Source organism: Leuresthes tenuis, unplaced genomic scaffold, assembly GCF_036924035.1.
Source record: "Leuresthes tenuis unplaced genomic scaffold, fLeuTen1.0.hap1 SCAF_10, whole genome shotgun sequence".
In the NCBI taxonomy this organism is placed as follows: domain Eukaryota; kingdom Metazoa; phylum Chordata; class Actinopteri; order Atheriniformes; family Atherinopsidae; genus Leuresthes; species Leuresthes tenuis.
In genome coordinates, this window is record NW_027325364.1 from 8,486,142 (window position 1) to 8,508,189 (window position 22,048).

Here is a 22,048-nt window from a genome sequence, read left to right on the forward strand (position 1 = left end):
AAATTTAGCCAAAAGAATTCCGTAAAAGAACAAGGTGTTCACATATGTTTTCTTCATATTTCAACAAATCCCAGATTTCTGTATTTTTGTTCTATTGGTGGAGTGTTTTACTCCTTAATGCACGCAAACCACTTTTACTGTCCCCCCTTTTCTGTTAAATGACAAACCAGCAGTTTGTTTTTACACCAACAGACTTTTTTAATACTTCTCCTTCAGCCGCCCTCTCTGAATTTTGCCAGCCCATTGATAACAGCTGTTATCAGTTTTGAATCCCTTTTTGTTTGTGTCATATTGGCCAATGTGGTCCTACTAGTAGGCCATAACGTGTCTGACTACTCTCTCTCTTTAGCCACCTCTTCCTGTGAGAGTTATCTAACAGAACCATTTAACAGACTTCATCAGAGTTTTCTCCTTTGAATAGAAAATCAAGAGTTAAAAATCACCATGTTACTGTTTGAGAGTTTAGGAACAAACAAAGCAGATGAAGAGGTCCTAAGCATCGAGTCATGTTTTATTGTATATTCTAATGCCAGAAGCTAACGGTGATGAACAGTCCTCTCAAACTTAAAATATTCATTTGAAGTAACAGGGACCCTGGAGGTTTTCATGTTTCTCTGTCCCTTCTACTTCTCTCATTTCCTCTTTTGTCGTATTTCTGTTTCTCTCTATCTTCTGAGTTCTCCTCTAGTTTCCCTTCATATACATGCCTTCTTTTGAGTTCATCCCAAGCTCTACCTCTTCTCATCTTTGTCTTCATTCTTTCTTTCCCTGGCTTTTGTTGCTGAGTGAAGACGATCCCTTTGCTTCTGAAAAAAAAACATGTAAGAGTAACAGGAACGTGAATAATCATGCTTCTCAGTTTTCCTCCTTATGGACACTTTAGTTAAAAAAAAAAAAAAAAAAAAAACTGACTTTGTGCCAGGACAAGATGGCCTGGATGGGCTTGTCTAAAGCCTTTGTCAATGTTTTTCACAGGGTAAAGATCAATGCTAACTTCATCTTGCCTCGCTGCCAAATAGAGCCTGATGGGAATCTTGATTCTCCCACTTGAAAGAAGGGAGGGGGAGGGGAGGGGGAGGGGAGGGGGGGGGGGTAGCTGCAGCTGGAGGTTAAAATAAACTTCAGATGTTCCGATTATGAATCCTTTTACTGGATGGGAAAATATTGTAAGGGGGTGAAAAGAAAGTTCCTCTAACTCATCGCTCTCCCCTTTCACATAGAATAATGATGTACCAAAATGTAACCATCTGGAGCATTCTCCTTATGTAGAATAAATGCTAGAGCAGACAAAAGGATAATAACTCGCATGGTGGATTCAACTGAATGTATTTATGTTGTGAATTTCTGTATTTTAAACTAAACCAAGACCCTTTCCTAAACTTAAACTTGAAATAGCTTTTGTGCTTAAACCTTGCCAAAAGGAAACACAGCGTAAACAGACACAGAACTCCGCTATTTTAAACATTTGTTCTTCAAATAATAGTCATAAAAGGGTCTCATTGTTCAAAGTCCCGTGGCTTACCACTTCCCCCATAAAAGCATTTTCTGAGGACCTTGTCAATTGTACATCGATAAACACTCCAGAATGATTTTGGAGCATTTGTCGTTGATGCCCGATATTACTACAACCGGTGTGTCAATGGCAAAAAAACCCCCCAAAAAAGTCAGTATTTGATGCCCTGGGATATAAATAGTGTAAAACGTATAGATTTATAACTGTGTTTGGTCATTTTCTACAAACTGAGTCGACTGAGCTGTTCTTTAAAGGGCCTGTGTTGTGCAGATCTGCAAGTTCATAGTCTTCATTTCTGGGTGGTACTGCAGTAGGTGTAATGTTAAGAAAGAAACGCATTGTAGCTCTCATACTGTACATTTATGCTGCACCTCTTCTTACCTTCTGCCTGAAACCCTCAGTTTTTCTACTGTCTCTTTAAGGCCATCTGCAAAGACTAAGTCTGCTGTGATTAGTGATTAGTTGGCTGATTGGTGAAAAATGGCAGTAGTGTAAAGTGGCAGTAGTTTATTCTTTGTTTGAGGGGTAGTAAATTAGCCATTTGTTACAGCCAGTGGCTTCTTGCGGCAGAGAGTAGCTCTCTTTGTGTAGACTTTTTAACTCAGACCTTTTACATGTGCAGAAAAGCTGAACAAAATATTGAAAGAAATGGAGAACACTGAAAAGCATGAAAATTAAAATACTGTCTGTTATTCTTAGAATAAGAGGCATTACTAGAAACGCATGGTTGATTAACGCAGCCAGAGAGATAAAGCCGTATGAGTAGGATTGCAAAGTCTATCAGAAAGCCAATAGATTACATTGTCACCAAAGGAGTTCTGCTTGGTTTGAGTCACCTGGGAAAGTAAAACAAAGCAGGAGAGATATGAATATAGAGCTTAGCTTGACTTGGCTGGCAAAGGCAGCACAGGCCATTCCCATCTTAGGACCCTTTGCTGGTTTAATGTGGCCCAGCTAGTCAGTTTTTTGTCATTGTACTGCTTAGAGAAAAACATTTCATATAAGGTGCAAGGTTAAAGTTAACCAGCAAGGCAAAGGATGCTGTAAATTTATGTGTAGCTGCGAAAGAGGAGATTAAGGTTTAAAGGTTCTCAACAATATTAAAAAGAGCTTGCATATTGACCATGTCTGGATCAGGCCTGGAGTTTCACTAATGATCAATGTCTCGTCAGTGAAAACCATTGGTAATGGACATAGTGTTTGGTAGGTTTGGATTCAGCTCCAGTTGCCACTGATCGACTCAGATCAGGACTGCTGCAGGAATTTAAATCGCAAGGGAGGAATAGAAATGAACTCAGCTAAGCAATCAAATCCACTGTGTATGCATGCATATGTGTTTGTGTGTTGACATATTTGCTGGCACTATCAGTTTCAAACCCATGTTTGGTCTTGATTTTCAGACGTTTATTATATTCCATATCTTCTTCCCCACCGAAGCAAATGCAGATTGCAGTGTATCAATTCTGTCACATGCATTCACAGCACGACACCAGCGACGTCACAGAGTGCATATTTATCAAGTTCTTATTTACCGGTACAGTCTTTGATAAACTGTTGCTTTGGTGTCGACTACCTGCAGATTTCACTGCGTCACTTAGCCTGCAGAGTAAATAATGCGAGTAGAGAAGCAGACACCTGCTTCGAACCACTGCCGGGCACATGAATAAAAACGCTTTCCTATTTTCTTTTAGTGCTTTTTCTCTCATTTCCAATCAAAATTGTGCCTTCTTTCCTTCTCCTCATTTCTTCTCTGGAGGTGTTCCCACATATAAACACACGTACAATAGTAATAACTGAAAGCCCGAGGGTATGATCACAAATGGGGATGGAGAAGGAGGGGTGTAATGTTGGCCTTTCTCTGGACTTATCAGCATTTTGCAGACACACGCACGCACGCACACACACACACAGGGAAATTATTAGAATCCCAACATATAAGGGAAACTTGCCAGGTGTAAGAATCAACAGTATCTATTGACCAAAGAAGCAAATTGGAGCTGGAGAGTGTCAATGAGCCTGCAGCTCTTTTGGCTAAAGATGCTGATTTAGGTCCATACTAAGTTCTTTAATCAGAATAGCTGCCCATTTGTGCTAAATCATTCATTCAGATGACAGATGGCAAGTTACAGGTCTTTGTAATCTGTAGATATACATGTGTTACACATGATGAAAACAATTCTTTATTTTGTCTGTACTGTACAACCTCCCTACTGTTGCTCATCAGAGGAACAAAAACAGAAGCAAGACTGTGCAAGTTGCATGTAAATGAAGGCGGAAGGCAGACAATAGAAGACTGATCTGAAAGGACACGCACCAGAAGAAACAAAAAATAGAAACGTAGAGCATGACCAGAGAAAATAAGCAGAAAAACTGGAGGCAATAAAAATAGAAAGTATCAAAAGGTGAAACAATAATCTTGCAGAAAATAGCCAAGACGGACCTTTTGGTTGATTTGAGTTTCTCGCTGTGTCTCTGCGGATCTTTTATAATGGCCATGCCCAGAAAAGCCAGGCGCTGCACAGATTTAAACTCATTTTCCTCTGCTCCCAGGATACATTTTAGGGGGGTAAAATGGATTGGAACTGGGGCACAGAGCACTTTTGAGACATCGGCTGCTTATACAATGTGTTCTTGATCTGTGGTGGTTGAACAACCTGATGACTTAACATAAGCCTAACATAAAGACTAGACTGAGTTTAGTTGTGCCTCTTGAATGGAAACTTGTATGAGGTTTTAAAACACATTAAATGTACTAGTAAGACCACAAGATAATTTGCCTTGTTCCAGAATATTTAAACTAAAATCTATCATGACTGGAATGGACCTGCTTTATAGACAGATAAACCTTTTATATTTTATGTTAATGCATCTTTTCCACAATTTTGTGTTAAGGTTTGTTGTTTAGCTTCTTTACACTTAAGTGTTTGTATTTATTGGCCATAGAGTGCTTGTGTGCTGTTTTGTTGAATGAACAAAAGTGGAGTGTCTGTGAGGCATCTCCATGACTTCACTGCCCCTGGGTAGAAGTTGGTGTCAGTAACACAGCACAATGAATTTGGAGCTTATTAATAATTACATTTTAGTTGCTTTGATGTTCTTGCCTCTAATTTGGAATACAGTGAATCAACAAAGCAGGCTTACTATGAAAACTTCTCTCTGCTTTATAAAATGAATCAGTATGGTTAGATATAGTGCGGCACATATCATTTGATTTATTTTTCATTTTAAAGAAGAGCAAGAAATCTGTGTAAGATTGTCAGATTGACTAATTACCTTCAACTAAATCTAGCTACATTTCTGTAAGATACAATCTAGTTTGTATCTTTTACCACAGCTCAAGTTGTATGTACAGTATGTCACAGAAGCTCTCATTTTCAACCACACTAACTTTGTAAATCTTCATCGGTGAATCAACCGGCAGATGCTATAATTAGCTTTGAGCTCGCCGAGTTGTCTTAAAAGTTGTGGTTAGGGGAAAAAGTCTTCAGCGTCCCTTTTTATTTTGTGCGTTGTTGTTGCTTGGGCTTGCTGTGTTACCATCCATGTATTTACCATGATATTCACCTGGTGAGTGTAAGGACCTGCTGAGCTTCTGCTCTGCTCGGAAGGCCTTTGTCTATTGTTCCCTCCTTCTTGTAAAATCTGAAATTATTTCTAGCCATTACATTCCAAACCATGTCAGCTTTTAGTGTTTGCCTTGCAAGCAACAATTGTGGGCGTTCACGCTGCTCTAACTACTATATCTAAGCAGGACATCTGGGCAAGCTGATGTGCTGTTTTAAAAGGTGTGCAGACTCTACTCACTCAGTGTTGTAATGCTGCACACCCACTGCAACGTTTTCCCCCGACGTTGACGCAGAAATATTTTACTCTGTGTGTCTGCTGCCAAACCTTCATCAACCGGCTTGTAATGGTAGATGTCGGTTAGTGAATTTATATTTTTGGGGTTAAAATCGATAAAGTTTTACACTCCTGCAGTTTACTATGTCAGTTTAGAATCTGATAGTCAAGAAATGCAAAATATTCCCCCGATTTCACTTAAGCAGATGATAATTGAGATGAAAGACAGAAGTTTTGCTTCTGTCCATTTGAGCATAATGCTGTCTGAAAAAGAAGAAAGCAAGCTTGCAGATGATTGCGATGTAATCACAAACAGACATTGCTGCAAGAAAAGAAAATTCTGACTGAATAGCTTCTTCCTCCCTGACATTAGATTGTCTCTCTGTTGTAATGGTGTACAAAATGCTTTTGTTGTGGACCTTCTGGACTAGAGGAGGAACTTTCTTTTTACGTTTTCATCTTCTGTAGATGTATCTCCAAGTGTTCTAAAAAAAAGCAAGAAATTAATTCTATCATGTGAAGAAAAAAGCCCCGGTGAAGTGTTCTAACCACGTTTGCTTTTGACTCCATACTTATATTCTCTCTGTTTGACATTTTAAAACAAAGTAGACCCTCAGATTAAAAACAAACTTAACAGAAACGTATTCTGTAGTTTGCATCTTGCTCAGCTTCCCGTCCAGTCAGATCACCATGACTGTTCTTTTTCGGTTTTATTCTCCATGCGTTCGACTCCTCTGTTTGTTTTGAGGTGTGAGCTTTTGCCTGTCATGCCTCTGAACATGGGAAGTGAGTAAATAATTATAGTGTCCACAGAGCAGGCAAAATAACCAGATAACCAGAGCACACCAAGACTCTCTCAGCACTTATGAGAAACTTGTTTCCCCTCAGCCTTTGTCACCTCATCTCTCAGTACAATCCCAAAATCCTCTGTGGCTTCTGCGACAGTGTAATGGCTGTTATCTGAGGGGCCAGGAGGTGACACAAGTGGTGTTTTTGAGGGTTCCTTTCACTGGAGGGAAGAATTACTATTCCTTAGACTCCATGACTGTGTTTGCAGTATAGTAGGCTACAGGGTCACCTTTAGCTTCTGTCCTTGCTGTTAACATTACCAGTTGTGGTCGTTATCCAGCTGAACTCATTTATTTTTTTTGCCTCGGGTTAGAAGCTTGCTTTACCTGAGGACCCGTGGATGCAGTGTTGTGTTGCATGACAAAACTGCAAAGCCTGGTTTGTTAATGCATTTAGAGTGGATCAATAGTGTTACCTCACAGGCCTGAAACAGGCCTCCAGCCTCCAAGTTATCTCTTGGCCATCTTTGATTAGCTACAGAATCATCTGATGTGCTGAATCCTTTTTGTATTCCTTTTAGGATTTGTTTAAAAGCAAAACATTAAAAATCTATACAGTCATTGTAATTTATCAATAATCGAGAGCTTTTAATGCCTTTACAGCACAGCAGTTACACATATATTGTGTGGTACCTGGGTTGTTTGACTATCAATTTCTCATGCAGGATTTAGAATTTTTCTGATTAAAGGTAGTTTGTTTTTAAAAATGGTATATTGTTGAGCTATTGACGCATATACCGGCTGGTGGAAATGGCCACGAGAGAGATCAAAACAGTTCCTGTTTAAACAAACAGGAATGGGTTCAGGAAGCCAGCTGCTTCCTTTTTGGATCTAGTTCTTAACAAGCATGTCGTCTCTCCTCATGTTTTTGAGAAGTTGAACACAAGCGGTCATATCAGAAGCTCCTCATTTATAGCTGGGATGGACTGTTGCTTTCTGCATTGACAATGCAATTACATCACTTTCACCTTATTGTTTATTTTGTGACAGCTCAACAGAGAACACAGTTTTGTTGTAGTCTGGCAAATCCTACACAAATTTTTAACTATAAAGGAGAGGTCAAATAAAAGTTTGTTAGTACCATTGGCATCAGTCTGTAATACATTAACTCAACAAGCGCCTTTACATGACACTGGGAAGAAAAAAAAGTGAAATTGAGTCCCTCAAAACCTTACTAACACACTCGGGGCATGCAGTTGAGGCTTGAATCATTCTTGCATGTATATGCTAAACTATTCTCAAAGGCACTCTGTACAGTTTATTTTTGTAAAAGCTGAATTCCTAGTGAAGTTGCTCTCAATCAAATATTTTTCTGTTTCTTTTGACAGACGGCTAAATGTGGCTAACTGACTGAAAATCAGCCCATTGAGACTACATGTCGACTTACAGTCACTTAAAACATTTCCAGACTGTTGTTTGGTTGTTGTTCTGCTCTAATATTATTCTGACGTAATCGCAACATCATCTGACAAAGTCACCATTCAGGTGGCTTAAAGACCATGTCTGTGCAGTGAATTCAGCTGTGCTTGCTTGTATGATGATCTCTCACCTTAGAAGAACCTTAGAAGCAGCAGAATGTCTTGAATCTTTTTCTGTCACAGGTCAGAGTTGCAGCATCAGACCTTCTCAGTTATCTCAGTTCTACTACCCTGTATAGTGAAATAAGGATGGTGGTTTAGTTAAATGGCCAGATTGAGCTGCAGTCTAACTTAACTCAGCTGGGACTCCAGCTTCAGTGCTTCAACTTTACATGAAAATAATAAATGTATTAAGGTATGAACTTCCAACTATAGAACAAGCTCACCACACATATTGCAAAAAAACAATAACTTAAAGAAGAATAAAAAGAAGCTAAACAGAAAATCTTATGGATATGGGTCTACAAATGATCCTAAATCTGAATATAACTCGCATAACATGCTAAATAATATTTCCATCACAAATAGCCTGTATGAGAACGACAAACCAAAGCATTACTCGCATGTCTGAAAGTCCTTATGGACTGTGTTGCCACAGAGAAGGAGCTTTGTTTCTCAGCAGCTCCAAAGCAATTTCAAAGCAAATGTTGTCTCTTCAAAGAAAATAAGCACAAGTTAGTATCCACTAAATGACTTGGAGCAAACTTGGAGTGAATAGTGTTGTTTCCAGGTGGCGGTATGGGCTTTGTTACGTAGGGTTGTAATAATCATCATAGTAATTGTTTAAAAAAAGAAAAAAAAAAAAAGCGAGGAAGGAGATCTAAATTAAACTATTTTAAATTAAATTAAATTATTGTTATTTTTTTTTTTAATTTTTGGCAAGTATTTGTCTAAAGGGGATGAGCTTTCTGGATTCTGAGATATATTGTCTTTAACAATCCTGCATTGATGCAGTTACAGAACATAATCGCAAATTTTAATTCTACACAAGATTGCAGTATACGATTTAATAAATGCCTCAGCCTCAGCGTAACAACGTTGTTACTTTATGTTCAACTGCCATAAAACTCCCAAGAAGAAGAAGCGGTAATGGCATCGGAGGAAAGAGCCAATGTGTAGCTTAAATGTCATGCTAACATTACTTTGATGTCTGGAGGCTCAGTATAATATTTTTGGGTGATATAGCAGAGGAAAACTAAACTCACCAGCAAGTGATCAAAAAAATAAACATGAACGTGGACATCTGGGCTCACCGTGATGAAACTGTAGACCGTGAACTTGATTAAAACACAGTGTGCAAAAACGACTGTATTTTTTTCACCTTATCACTTAAGAATTGATGAGATTATTTATTTTTTGTGAAATCGAGTTTTTTTTCTTTATTCTTTTTTAATAAGCCTTTTCTAATGCTTAACTTTAAAAATGCTCACTAAACAAGAAAAAAGACCTTTCCACGTGTAATGTCAAGAATTCTAAAGGTCCAGTTATTGTCTTGGTCTTTTTTCCTTCGGTCACTTGCCCGATCCAATTTATAGATAATCAATCCTTGTCAAGTCTTCATGTATTGTGCTGTTAATGTCATTCTCAGTGAGTAAACAAAACTTATGTCCACTTTTTAGGCAGCTTGATTAGTCATTTAGTAGCTACAAAATCGCCCTCCTTCTTATTTTTATATTTACTTACCTGCAGATGAACAATTCTACATTTACTGGCGTCTAAGAGGGTTAGGATTTGATACTGACTTTGAATGAAGTGAAATAAAATGAAAGTACAGCTTTTTAGTGTAGAGTACATTTCAAGCGAGAATTCAGCAGCTGCACCTTTCTGGCGTTATTCTCTATGAAACATATCCCCAGAGTAATAAACTGTCTTTATGGTTGGTTGTCAACTCCCCAGATGTCACTGTGTGCTGCTCCAAAATAAATTTCCAAAGACAACTACTGTTGTGTTCATAGAGCCATGATCGGCTCAAAGGCTTAAGCACCCATTGTTTTTAATTGAAGATGATATTTTGGGGATTTACTGGGTGTGAGTGAAGACTTGGAGATGCTATGGTGTGTGCGTAACAGAGGAGAATGAATGGAAGGGTTTATTGTCTGAGTGTTGAAACAGGCTTTTTTTCCTCAGTGGAGATTTCATTAAAATGAGAGAATATGGCTGTCAAACAGTTCTGGCAAGGTGACTGATGTCTCCTCGCCACCTCAAAGGCCCGGAAACAAAATGTATAACTTTCTTCAACCTGCTTTCTTTGCAAAAATCCCTCTTGCATTTTAAATTGCTGGTGTCTGAAAGTGATAATAAATTGTAGGATGTTCTTCCAAGAGGGTTACTCTGCTTATCTGTACATGTGGCATCTGCAGGCTTAACTACCGAATTAAAGTTCAAGAAGATGTTGTTCTTCAGTCCTTCTAAACAAAGGCAAAGCTCTGCAGCTTTTCCACTCAATTCTGTTTTTCTTTCTTCATATGAACTCTTAGCACAAATGAATTTGGGTTTGTTTCTGTTTTGGGAAAAAAAGCAGCAAAAAACAACAAATCTAATTTCTCATTAATTTTATCTCATAAGCCGAATGAAGCAACACAAACTTTCTGTTTAGATTGTGTCTTTTAAGCAGAAATGTAACAAATTAATTGGTTTCGTAGCTTTTTCTGAAGTAGTGCCCTTTTCAGGGGAAAGCCATGCACAACTAATTCACCACTGACATTTGGAATTGAAGCATTTTTTTTCCAGCTCTTCACAAGTCCCCAAATGCGAAATGAAAGTGTTGTTGGGTTGATGTGCTCGTGACATCTTTGAGTTCAAAGGCTTGCCTCTCTGTTTGAAGATTAATTTGTGGAAAGGAAGGTGTTTCAAAGCTGCAAACATACAGTAAGGATCAGAGTTTAAAACTTGTTGTAAAGCTCTGCCAATGTGATGAGCTATTAGTGAATGTGTTTGTGAAAAGTTTTCCTGCTTGTTATACTTCATTATTTTTTTTTTACTGTGAGAGTAAATTGGTCATTTCTGTCAGATAACAACGTAGCAGTTAAAAGTGAAATCTTGGCCACTAAGTGTTTACTGGGGAAGACTATTGAGAAGGTTCTGCATACAGGAGAAGTTCCTCTGTTAAAAAAGCAATCTTGATCATTCAATATGATAGTTCAATATTTGTTCCTTCAAAGACAAATGTTAAGATTCTTTGTAATGGAACTCTTAAGGAAAACACTAGGCAAAGGGAAAGCAATGATGAAATATAGCAACAAAATCCATGACACTTGAGCAAGAAACTGGACAAATTGGCTTGAATGTTTGAATTAAGGATTAATTACATTTGAAATAGATAAAAACTGTTTCAGTGTGCATCGGTTACCACAACTTTGCTGAGCTTAAATTCCCTGATTTTATTTTTTTCCGTTCAGTGGCCTTAAACTTGAAGATATCAACATTCAGAGTCTCAAGATTATATTTCGTTGTGATTACAAAGACATGATTATTGAGCAAAATGACAGTTGGTTATAAAAACTAGAGGTGTACAGTCAAAGCCAAATCCATTTTTGTGGTGCAGTGCAGAAGATGAATTCAATACTCTTACAGCCTGAGGAGAAAAGGGCTCTGAAGTCTGGTGATGTGTGGCAGATAGCAGCAGGGTGAACAGGTGGTGGTCGTAGTGGATATTGTCTTCCTTTGTGTTCTGCACAGACACCTCACCTCATCAGAATCACTGCTGTTCTATCAGTCTTTGCTCTCCAAACAGCCCTGCAGAACTGCTGCAACCCCTTTCGTTCTTTTTTTTTTTTTTCAACGCTTTTCATTGATGGGGGCTCCGTAATATGGATAAGCAAGAAAGCTTTCTGAAGAGAAGAAACAGGTTGATAATTGTTTGAGTCTGATTGCTTTTGCTATCTGTGCTATTTATTGACTGAAATATTTTTTATTTGGTTGTTGCTCAGTTTTATTCAATGAATTCCATAGATGGATTTTTTTTTTGTGCCAGAAATCAATGTAAAGGTGTTGCTCCTGTATCTGCACCGACTGTACCAGTGTGTAAAAATATCGTGACTGTCATGTCTACCCAGGAAACATTCAGTAGTGCCAAACACCATTCAAGTAGATATTGTGATGCTCACTGGGTTGGATTTGACCCTTAAATCTTAAGAGAAAAATGACATAGTTATTTCCACATTATGACGGTTGGCTGGTTTTTCCTATCTGAGTGCACTGTGAAATTAGTCTTGAAATTACACCACAACAGTTGACACAATAGAAAAGCAGGCTTTCTCTGTCATGTAAGAGCCAAACTTCTTTTGTAACCATCCATCTCTCCTCATCTTACCAAGATAAAGCTATTAGTGGTGCTCTTTTTTCTCTACCTGGCGCATTTTAGTAATACCTGGTCTACTTGCATGCCTTCCGTTAAGTGCTCTTCCTCCTGTAGTTGTTTTAGCTGGTGAAAAGAATAGGTGTGTATTTTAAATTAATTTCTAAAATGCATTTTAAGTTCACTATCATGATTCCCAAAGCATACCACAGCTCCCAGAGAGGAAATTTATCTTCAGGCAACCCACTAAAATTGGCAATGTTTTCAAGACAAATTACCTCCTGCCTCTCTGTATGTCCTTCCATTACTTTGTTCCCCAGCTTCTTTATTATCTGCCATCTTACTTTCTTACACTTTAAAAGCTTTGTAGTGGTATGGATCTACTTTCACTAACTCGCCATTTCTGCACTGTCCATGCAGTTTTATCACAAGCTTGTTTCTGAGGAGAGAGCTGCTGTCAGCAAGAGGAACATGAGTGGAGGATAGTTAGTAAGTTTCTGAAATATTTGAGGTTTGCGATACTTGTGAAAGCTGCTATTACTCCACTAAGGGAAGAAACCATTCTGCCCTCCCTTCCTTCAATTTCCATCAACTTTTCTGGCAAAGTCTATTGACTGGGCTGGCTTAGTGATCCACAGAAACTGTGAGAGGGAGTAAAATGGTTTGTCTGGAGTCTTGAGAGCCCCTGTGCAGACAAACATTACTTTAGAAAATAAAGTATTGAATGCTTGAGGAAAAAGCAGCTCGAGTAAATCAAATTTTCATCCAGCGTTTCAGCCAGTTGTAGGTGTAAAACAGTGACTGCTGGCAAAGTTCTGAGTGTGAAGATGTTTGCTTTTTAGTAAATGTTGAAAATATTTGTGAATTCTGCACCATGACAAACTTTCACAGAACATTGTTATTAAATTAATTTTTTTCTATTTGTAAAGTTGACTTGCAAGCTTCAACCACCTCTCCTCTCTGCTGAAACCTGCATTTATTGTTTGATTAAACACACGGACACACTGCTACCTTACACAATTGTTACAGTTTAGAAAGTTTTCAATGTCCTCTGTGTTTGGTCACAATCAACTCTTCTGGGAAACATCTTTTTTGTTCAAATCCTCCCATATATCCACCATCTAGTCTTCAATTTTTTCTGTTAGCCATTTGGTGCTCAACAGGGAACGTTTTAGTTGTTTCTTTATGAGCCTTCATTCTGCAAACAGATGCTTACTGCATCTGGAAATTACAGTAAGATGAGTGCAACAATAGGGAATCAAAACAGTCCAGATGTGGGTTGTAAAACCAAAACTTTGACAGTAATCATAGATGCATTGGAGAAAGCCTTTGTTGTGCATGGCTTTCGATGAGCCCCAACCTCTTTCTAAGATTTGCATTTAAAAAAAAAAAGATCTGTTTTAAGCTGTAGTTGGTTGACTTAGTGGAATTTTAGCCAACGTCTGAGAATTTCTTTCTACTTTTAGTAGATTTTTCAGTGCTACTCTATTGTCCGTCAGCAGGTGTCCTCTGCACAGTCCCTCCACCCTGTAATTCTCCTAAAACATCTGTTAAATGTGGAAGGTGCACGCATGTTTGAGGCTGACCACCTTTATTTTTGCCCCCAGTGGCTGTTAAAGCTTATGAAGACAGTTATGTCAGCATTCACATGACACAAACGTATTGATGTAATCTTTACATTTAATTTTAAAGCCATTTTCACATCAGTTTACAACCCTGTAGTCGCGTATTTCTTTCTCCTTTTTATTCAACATTGGTAGCCCCCCTTTGAGGCCATTAAGGCCCGTTAATACTCTCCAACAATTCAAGAGTCCAGACACTTTAATATGCTCCTTGTAGCGATTCTTTGTCTGTTGGTATGAATCTTTAATGGTACATTGAAACTCTTTACCCACTAGCGGGAGACGCTCAGGAGACAATTTGGCATTGGCCACATATCTTTCCTAATGATCAGTTTGGAATGAGCAGTAGGGACACCTGCCAGCAGAAGGGAGATGGAGGTGAATGCATGCACATACTGTGAAAAGTACATTTGACAGGATTTGGACCAAAAGAGAAAAAATTTAATGAATTATTATTCATTTATTTTTTTACTGCTCTATACCAGTGGTTGCAAGGAAAAAGGCTTCAGAATCATGTAGGACTGTAGAAGCTAATCTTTTGTTATGTTATGTGTCTTGGCAGAAGAGTACAAGCATTTCTGGGTGTTCCAAGGCTTGCTGACTCAATTATTGCTAAATACAAACACTCTGTGGACACATTTTGGCATTTGGTTACTTTTAACATTTTGCATATCTTTTTTTTTTTATTATTGTGTTCCAAGAGAACCAAAAAGTAGTATAATTTGAAACAATTACTTTTTTCTACATATTTTCTTCTCTGCATACAGTATTATTCAATAAGAGAAAAGTATCTATAAGTCAGCAGATGTTGATCACAAATGTTCATTAATTCGACGCATTAATGATCTGCAGGTCAGTTCTGCCTGCTTGTCCAGCTCTTCCCTGCATTGTCCACAGTGTTGTGCTAACTCAGGATGGCGTCACTTGCTGTCAGAGATCTGAAGGGTCACTCGCCATAAAGATGGTTTTAATAGTCAGGAAATGACTGTGCAGGCCTAATACTGGAGGAAGTGTGAGGGTGGAGGACATGCAAGATGAGGTGGGAGCTTCTGGGGGAAACATCGAGGAGAAAAGCTGATTCTACATTTTCTCAGCCAAAGGTCCCGTTTGTTTCAGGTGATGACACAGCACCTTGTTTGCCGGGGTGATTTATTATCCGTTAACAGGCGAAAGTCTCTCCAGATTAAAGGGAAACTTTGTGTTAGGCCAAATATAATGACTGCGTAACAAAACATCCAGTTTGAGAAGGCATCGATAACACTTTGATGCATTTTTAATATATATTTATGAGACAAGGCTCTTGTCCAGGCAGTCTGAAATAAAAGGAAAAGTTTGATCTAAGAAAAGAATACTTTGGTCAGCATTCTTCACACAGTTATACTGTGAATTTGGGACATGTGGAAGAAAAATGGATCTAACTTCTAGAGATTTCCTTGGCTGATTCTGTTTTTAAAGGTCTGACCAGCTGATTTTGACCTATTCTGATTTTCACTCCAATTTTTTATTCCACAGAATACGGAGTAATTTTTTTGTCATCTTGTTTTCCAATGCTCCAATTGGCTGAGGAGATAACCTATGCTTAACCTATATCTATTTTCACTTTAAAAAAAAGTGCATTGGTGAACAGTACAAATGTTTTTGAAATCCCTGAAACCTTGAACTTATAGTGCTGTTTTTGTACTTTTTGACAAATGCAGAAGGATGAAGCCTGCTTCTGTTTGATTTGTTTTTTTTTCCCAGAGATTTGCATGTGTTTCTTTTTTCTCTCTTTTTTTTTTTTTTTTTTATCTGACAGTATTCTGAAGAAGTCAGAAAATCTGCCGATCACCCGTTGGAGCTGATCAAGCTGTAAATTGGCCGATTATTGGAATAGGCTGATTAGTCGGTGCATCACTCTAACTTTTGCAAATTAAAGACATTAGTGAATTGTCCTTCAAGTGACTCACTGATGCTCTTTTAAAATGAACATATAAACATCCAAATAATTGGACTCTTCCTTCTCTTAATACATTTATTTTCTTCCTTCTAATGTGGTTGCTTGAGCATCATCTTTGCCTGCTTCAGATCTGGTTACTCATGTCTCCATGTAAGAGTAACTGAGAGCCAGAGTGACTTTGGGAAATAATGATGGTGATGACAGATCCTCCAATTCAACGCTGTCATTCAACAGATAGAATGTGACTCTGGTTGAGTTTAGACCACAATGAGACTTAAGTGGTGTCAGAACAACTACTGTGTCTTTTACCATCTGAGAAGGGGAACCCACAGCATTTGTAATGAAAACACAATGATTAATATTTTCACACTACTCTACTCTGTTGAAATCATTGTCATTTGGAATATTGAATATTACACAGTACTACTTGAAACCATTTTTTTGGAAAGACTAAATTATATTATTACCAGAGAGTTCAGTCTTTTTTAAAATTATTTTTCTGTTTTAATCCGTGCTGCTGTGTTCTGTTTTGTCACAGCCCATCCTGCATCGTAGTTCATCAGTCCCTGCTCCACATTGCGTTTTCTTCCCCTGTATACGCCACATTCTTAGGCTGAAAAGCCCCTGACTAAGTGCAAATAAGATTAAAGTTTACTTAGCAAGGGATTTCTCAAAAAAGTTAGATTTTAGGTTAATTTTTTACTAAATCTTTTTTGGTTTTGGACTGAAATTCTGTTGCCTCACATCACCTGGTGGTTTTCTAAGGTTGGATATTGGACTGCTCTAAATGTTTAAACCCTTATCTTGTATGTAGGTTTTCCAGAACTTGATTATGCTTCTACTGTCATTTCATAAATGTACAAGTAAAATGCTAAAGTATCATACGTTCCACAATAATTTTCATTATTATTTTTACTCTTTTTCTTTCAAGAAACCCTCCCTCTAACTCATGGCAATATCAGGGGGATGAGGACATCTGCTGTGCCTTCAGCAAAGGATCTGCTCTGATTAGTTTTTCAGAAAAAGCTACAGAACTGCTCAGTCCTTCAGTGATCTCTGTATGTCTCCCTCTTCTGGGCTGTATGAGAGGCCATGGAGTTGAAACCAGAGCTGTTGTCCAGAGCATATTTACAACAAAGGATTGAAGTTGTGATTCCCACTTTAGCCAGCACTGTTAAAACCCAAAGATTGTTACCCCTAGGATTCCAGTCCTGAGTATCTTGTGGATAAACACAGAATAGCATGTCTGTAAGACCAGATAATGCAGATGGACACCATCCACTCTGAACAATGTTGCGTCATAAGGGACAAATTATGTTATATTATTTGGGATGCTGAGATGTTACCTTGTTTGCTGTTACGCTGGACTACTGTTGGTCAGATTATGAAAATATTACCTCAGCCCTTCCATTCAGATGAGTTAACGCTTCATCTTAACTCCAGATTTAACCTTAGTCCAGAGGCCCTGCTCAATAAACCCTTCTTCTGAAACTTGTTTTAATCTGTTTTGATTTTTTTCTATATCACTGTCTTACAGAAGCATCAGTTCAGATGGTCTCTGCCATGTGCCAGTGATGTCTGTTACTGTGAGTCATCCTTTGAAGTGGTTAACACACAGTCAGGCTTTTTCTGTGACAGATAAAATTGGCTTTAAAAACCCTTATAGAGGCTGCCAGGTACAGCATGTCCAAATTTAACAAAGTGGTTTGAACTCACAAAAGGTGAGCTGCCACCTTCAGATCCTCAACCTGCTAACGACAGTCCATTGAAAACCATCTTTTAGGACTTCTCAATCTCGAGTCACACATTTACAGTCAGCCTCATTGGCCTTAGGTGTTGATGAGAGTTTCCATTTCTGTATGTAGGTAGCAGCTGTAGATCTAGCAAACACAGAATGCTAAATATTAGTTATGGAACACCTTGTTTATGGAGTGTACTTAAGGCAGACCCACTCATTCAACCAACCTTTCATCCACTGCACATGCAGATGTATAACCCTTTGTACAACTTAGCAGCAAGTCTGACGCACATGTAGAGGTTATTAATTGTAGTCTTTTAAAATGAACTTTTAGATTAAAGGGCTAGTTCAGGTTCTTTGTCATGGGGTTGTGTGAAGTAGTTGTGAGTAATTTGTACCTTACTAACAAAGTAGGCAACGTTCAGAGAATTCTCTGGAGAAGCAGGAAGGAATTTTTCCGCCATGTAAGAACTCAAACCTCAAAAGTTTCATAATCGTTCAGCAAAAGACTGAAGATTTCTTGTTTCTCAATTTTGCATTAGGCTGTTGTTTACTTCAACTGTTACTATGGCCGTGTTGCTCTATGTCACTGAGTGTGTTGCAGCTGCTTTGCTTACCCTGCTGCTAATCAGCTGTTCCTCATCGGTCTTATCCCAAAACAACAACTATGAGGCAGTAAAAATCAGTGATTACAAAAGTGAAGACGTCACGATGTCTTTTTCTGATGGAGGAAATCTTATCAGAGCATATCTGCATGAGCAAGAAGAGCTGTTGATGAGAGATGCAAAGCAAAGAGACAGAGCAGAAGTAACGCCCGTTAGGGACTTCAACAAGTCTAAAATAATTCAGGTGGACCAGCTGATCAGCGGCAGGATACACAGTGATGTTGGGCAACACTGACATTGTTCTGTTGAGAAAAGTGACAAAATAAACATTAGTGACACATTGTAAAATGTTCTAAAACAACAAATCTGTTGCTTAGCTGAACCGCCGAGAAATTTGAGGTTGTTTTATTTGCTCCTCTTTTGTCCCTGATCTCAGTAGCTGCCAGCTTGGCTCCCTATGAGAATTCTTCTCTTTCTCTCCAAACAGAGAATGCTCTGACCACTGCCAGCTGCAGGTAAGGTACTGACTAATCATAAGCACGTCATAAATACCAATTCAAAATACCTGAACTATCATTTTAAGCTTTAAGACAGAGTTTATAAAGATGTATCCCTGAGAAAATCCAATCTCTGGTACTGATGCTGCGGGTGATAAAAGTCATGTTTCCTGCTGGGATTTTTGCAGCGCTAAGTGGAACGGGAAATTGATATTTGTATTTCTTTGTTTCTGATGTTAACTTGGAACTGACACAAGGCTTAAGTGCATCTTTTGTGATTTGTTTGTCATGAGGCTCTACTTGAGTCTTCGTATTGGCATGTTGCTCTGTGTTCAGTTATTGATCTCCTCTGCCCAACTACCGGGCAATTAGTTAAACCAAAGTACAGTCAGAGTCCTGTCAGACATCATCTCTGTCTGCTTTGTGTGCCCCTGCAAATAAATTTTACATCCATTTGCTCTCTTGGAGAAGTAGCTTCAAGGTGGTATGCTCCGCTTCAGCGACTGATTATTCAGCACTGGCTGTGTTGTGATGACGGCTTGTTGTGAGACATGACAGTCTAACAGGTGTGTGACCTATGTCCTTCCACACTTTGACCCTGTGCAGCACACAGCGGCAAATATCTGTTTCCCTCCAGTACGATGAAGCGTCTTCGATGCGTCACAGCAGGGAGCCGACATGCATATTTTTATGTACGAGTATGAGTCTGATTATGCTGACATTTAGGCATGAAAATGCAGCGGTTTGTTTAGGAAGAATTACTCAAGGCGGGATGTCTGGCCAACATACTACAAGCATAACCTTTTAAATTTGATATTATATAATACAGAGAAATTAAGATAGTTGTCACATTTAAGGGTCTGAAAGCAGCAACTGTTGATCAACATCCATCTATGATTTCAGAAAATAAAAAACAGTCAATTTTACCTTTATTAGTTCCAGCTCCATGAGCGCAAACAGAACAACAGAAAACTAGAAATCATGTTTCATTTGCAGTTACTGCTGAGATTATCTGTCAATTCAACATTTTCCACTTACAGAGTAACAACGTTGTTGAATGCGATAAACAAAATCATTCATCAAAACACAAACGCTGTTGGCTTGAGCTTATCAAGTAGCTCCAATGCTGACACTTTGAAATATTTCCTCAAAGAACATGCTGTCCCGGTGGGCCGGAGTGGTACCAATTGTTGTTGATAAAAGCTGCAGTCTACGCTTGTATTTTTATGTTACTGTTCGAATTATCTCTGTTTTCTGGAACCCTCTGCAAGCCTTTGATTATAATGTTAGGATGTGCAGTAATCCCTGTAGCCATATCTTTATAAAGCACAACTGTACACACACTAATTATCCATCACAGCCATTACCTTGTCCATCAGCCAGTTAACTGCAGTGTCTATGATGTTAGAATGAAGACAGCAGCTAATAGGTTCTTTTCTCTGTTAATGCAATGTATTTCACATTGTATTTATTTTCTTGCGAGATCATGCAAGTGTCCTAACCAGCAAGTTGGAAAAAACTGCAAAATGCGCACTTAGTTCCAGTAACAAGTTGGAGAAGAGCACCATTTCACACGAGCAGTGGTGTCTCCCACATATAATCCTCTATTTTAGCATCTTTTAGGCTTAACTCTAAAGTTCAGTGTTAAGTCATTGCTAAATGATGTTGCAGTTTTACATTTTTACTTGCCTGCAGTTGAAGTATTTGCCTGTTTTCTTTCCTTACTATTTATTTGATGATTATCATTAAGTCCTGTCTACCTCAAAGGATCATTTTATAATTCTGTGCACAGATGTTCAGGACATGTTTGCAACATTCTTCAAAAGAAACAGGGATGCTAACATTTACCAAATCTCCTCAAAAGCGTTTTCCTGTTTTGTTTATTGGCTTTTACAGCTGCCGGAGGTACGGGACAGGCTGGCATTGTAAAAGATGGTGTCTGTTTCAAATAAAACTTAAAGACATTTGCTGTTTTTTCATTCTGTGAGGCAGAGCGCTCTGCAGGGGTCACACAGAGGCTAGCTCTGACCATTTCTTATCTTTCAACACTTCCTGAGGAAATTATTACCTTTGTGAACATATCTCCTCTGTGACATTCATCACTGCTCTTCCTCTGAATGATGTTCTGTGCTTGTTTTTCACACTGTGAGATTGCTGGTGCCCCTATTGTAAATTTCCTTTTTTGTAAATTGAAAAGGCACAATTAAATTCTGCACTGTCAGAGTTTATACCAGTCAAGCTAAAGAAAAAAAAACACAATAAGAGAAATTACGACCTTAATGCAGAGAGTTTTTCCTTCTGAGCTGTGAATGTCTTTCATTACATAGAGTGGTGCCGTACAAATGCCGGATCACAAATTAAATAGTGTCTGTAGATCAAAAATGATTAAATGGCTCATGGTGAATTTGTAATGAAATCTTAGCTTTCTGATGTGTAGGTGCTGTTTTTCTAACATTAAAGGTTGGTCTTTGTTGGTAAGAAATTGCGGGAATGTTTTCCATTGAGTCTGTAATGAGTTTCAGGACAAAAGGATTCCCAGCCGGAGGGAATTTCCTCAGGCTTTTTTAAACCCAAGAGTCCCCACTTTCTTCCGAGTTGTTGAGTTCTGAGCAGTCGAATTTGATTTTAATTTAATTTTAATCTAATGAACATGTTATAATTGAAACCCCTTGAATCTACTATACTTTGTGCTGTATTAGTTTTCAATATATTTTCAAGTACTTAACATCACACACATGCACTGTACATGCACCTTGGCATCTCTTTGATGATATGAAGAAAACAACTCATTTTTAATCCGGACACTTTGCTGGCAAATGATGATAGTCACTGAATTATGGAGAAACTCTGTTAATGAGTTCTACTCTATTGTTAGAAGTTGAGAAATGTCAGCCAAAACAGCAGTTGAGGGCTCATATTTCACTATCCTTTTTCACTTCCAGTTTGATGACAACTGGAAAGACTTTGAGGAGATTAATGAATAATGGCTGAAATTTAAGTATTCACTTTGGAGCCTGGTCTCATTTTCAAAGTATAACGTGCATTTGCTCCATAAGGGAACCTTGGCAACAGACTGTAAATTTACTATGGTTAGGCGTCCTTTTTTAGTGCATAGGCTTAATGCTGTGAAGGGGCATCTAATCTATGCTATCTAATCTATCTAAATTGGCCAAAAGCTCAAACATCCGTTAGTCCTGTTGTTTATTCCGTGGTCAGTGGGTCATGGCGGGTCAAAGGCAACTTGTCAATATATCTGAGATGCTGTGGGCTTTGATAGAAGAGCAGTAGCTGATGGATGAGACTAGGTTGAACTTTAAAAAAAGTATGTCCTTTTTAGCCACAATAGCAACATGGTTCTGGTGTTGCTTATTCTGTGGAGAATTTTAATCTGCATGAAAATGTATATAGAATTATAGTTGAACAAATAAGAAATGTCATGATTGCCTCTACTTGTCTATCTACATTCCTGTTTTGTTCTTTTCAGGGAAAATTTAATTGCAGACAACGTTTGAATTTTAAAATTTTTTTGTTCACCAAATAATAGATGTTTTTATCTGCTTTTCATCTTCTGGCATCAGTCCATCTTTAATTTAAAGGAGAAGCTGCAGGGGTAATGTCAGCTGTATTCTTTAGCAGGTGGTTTATTTGTTGTAATTGCGTTCTTGTCTTTTATCCAGTCCTGATCAATATCTATCATTCCCTTTGCCTTGAGCTGTACCAATTTAATCACGGTT

The 22,048-nt window shown here is 38.3% G+C and overlaps 1 protein-coding gene across 2 annotated transcripts in view; it reads left to right on the forward strand.

The window, feature by feature from the left end:
- Positions 1-22,048, forward strand: part of LOC140316109 (mannosyl-oligosaccharide 1,2-alpha-mannosidase IA) — a 189,288-nt gene that overhangs the window by 63,330 nt on the left and 103,910 nt on the right. The window lies entirely within an intron of this gene.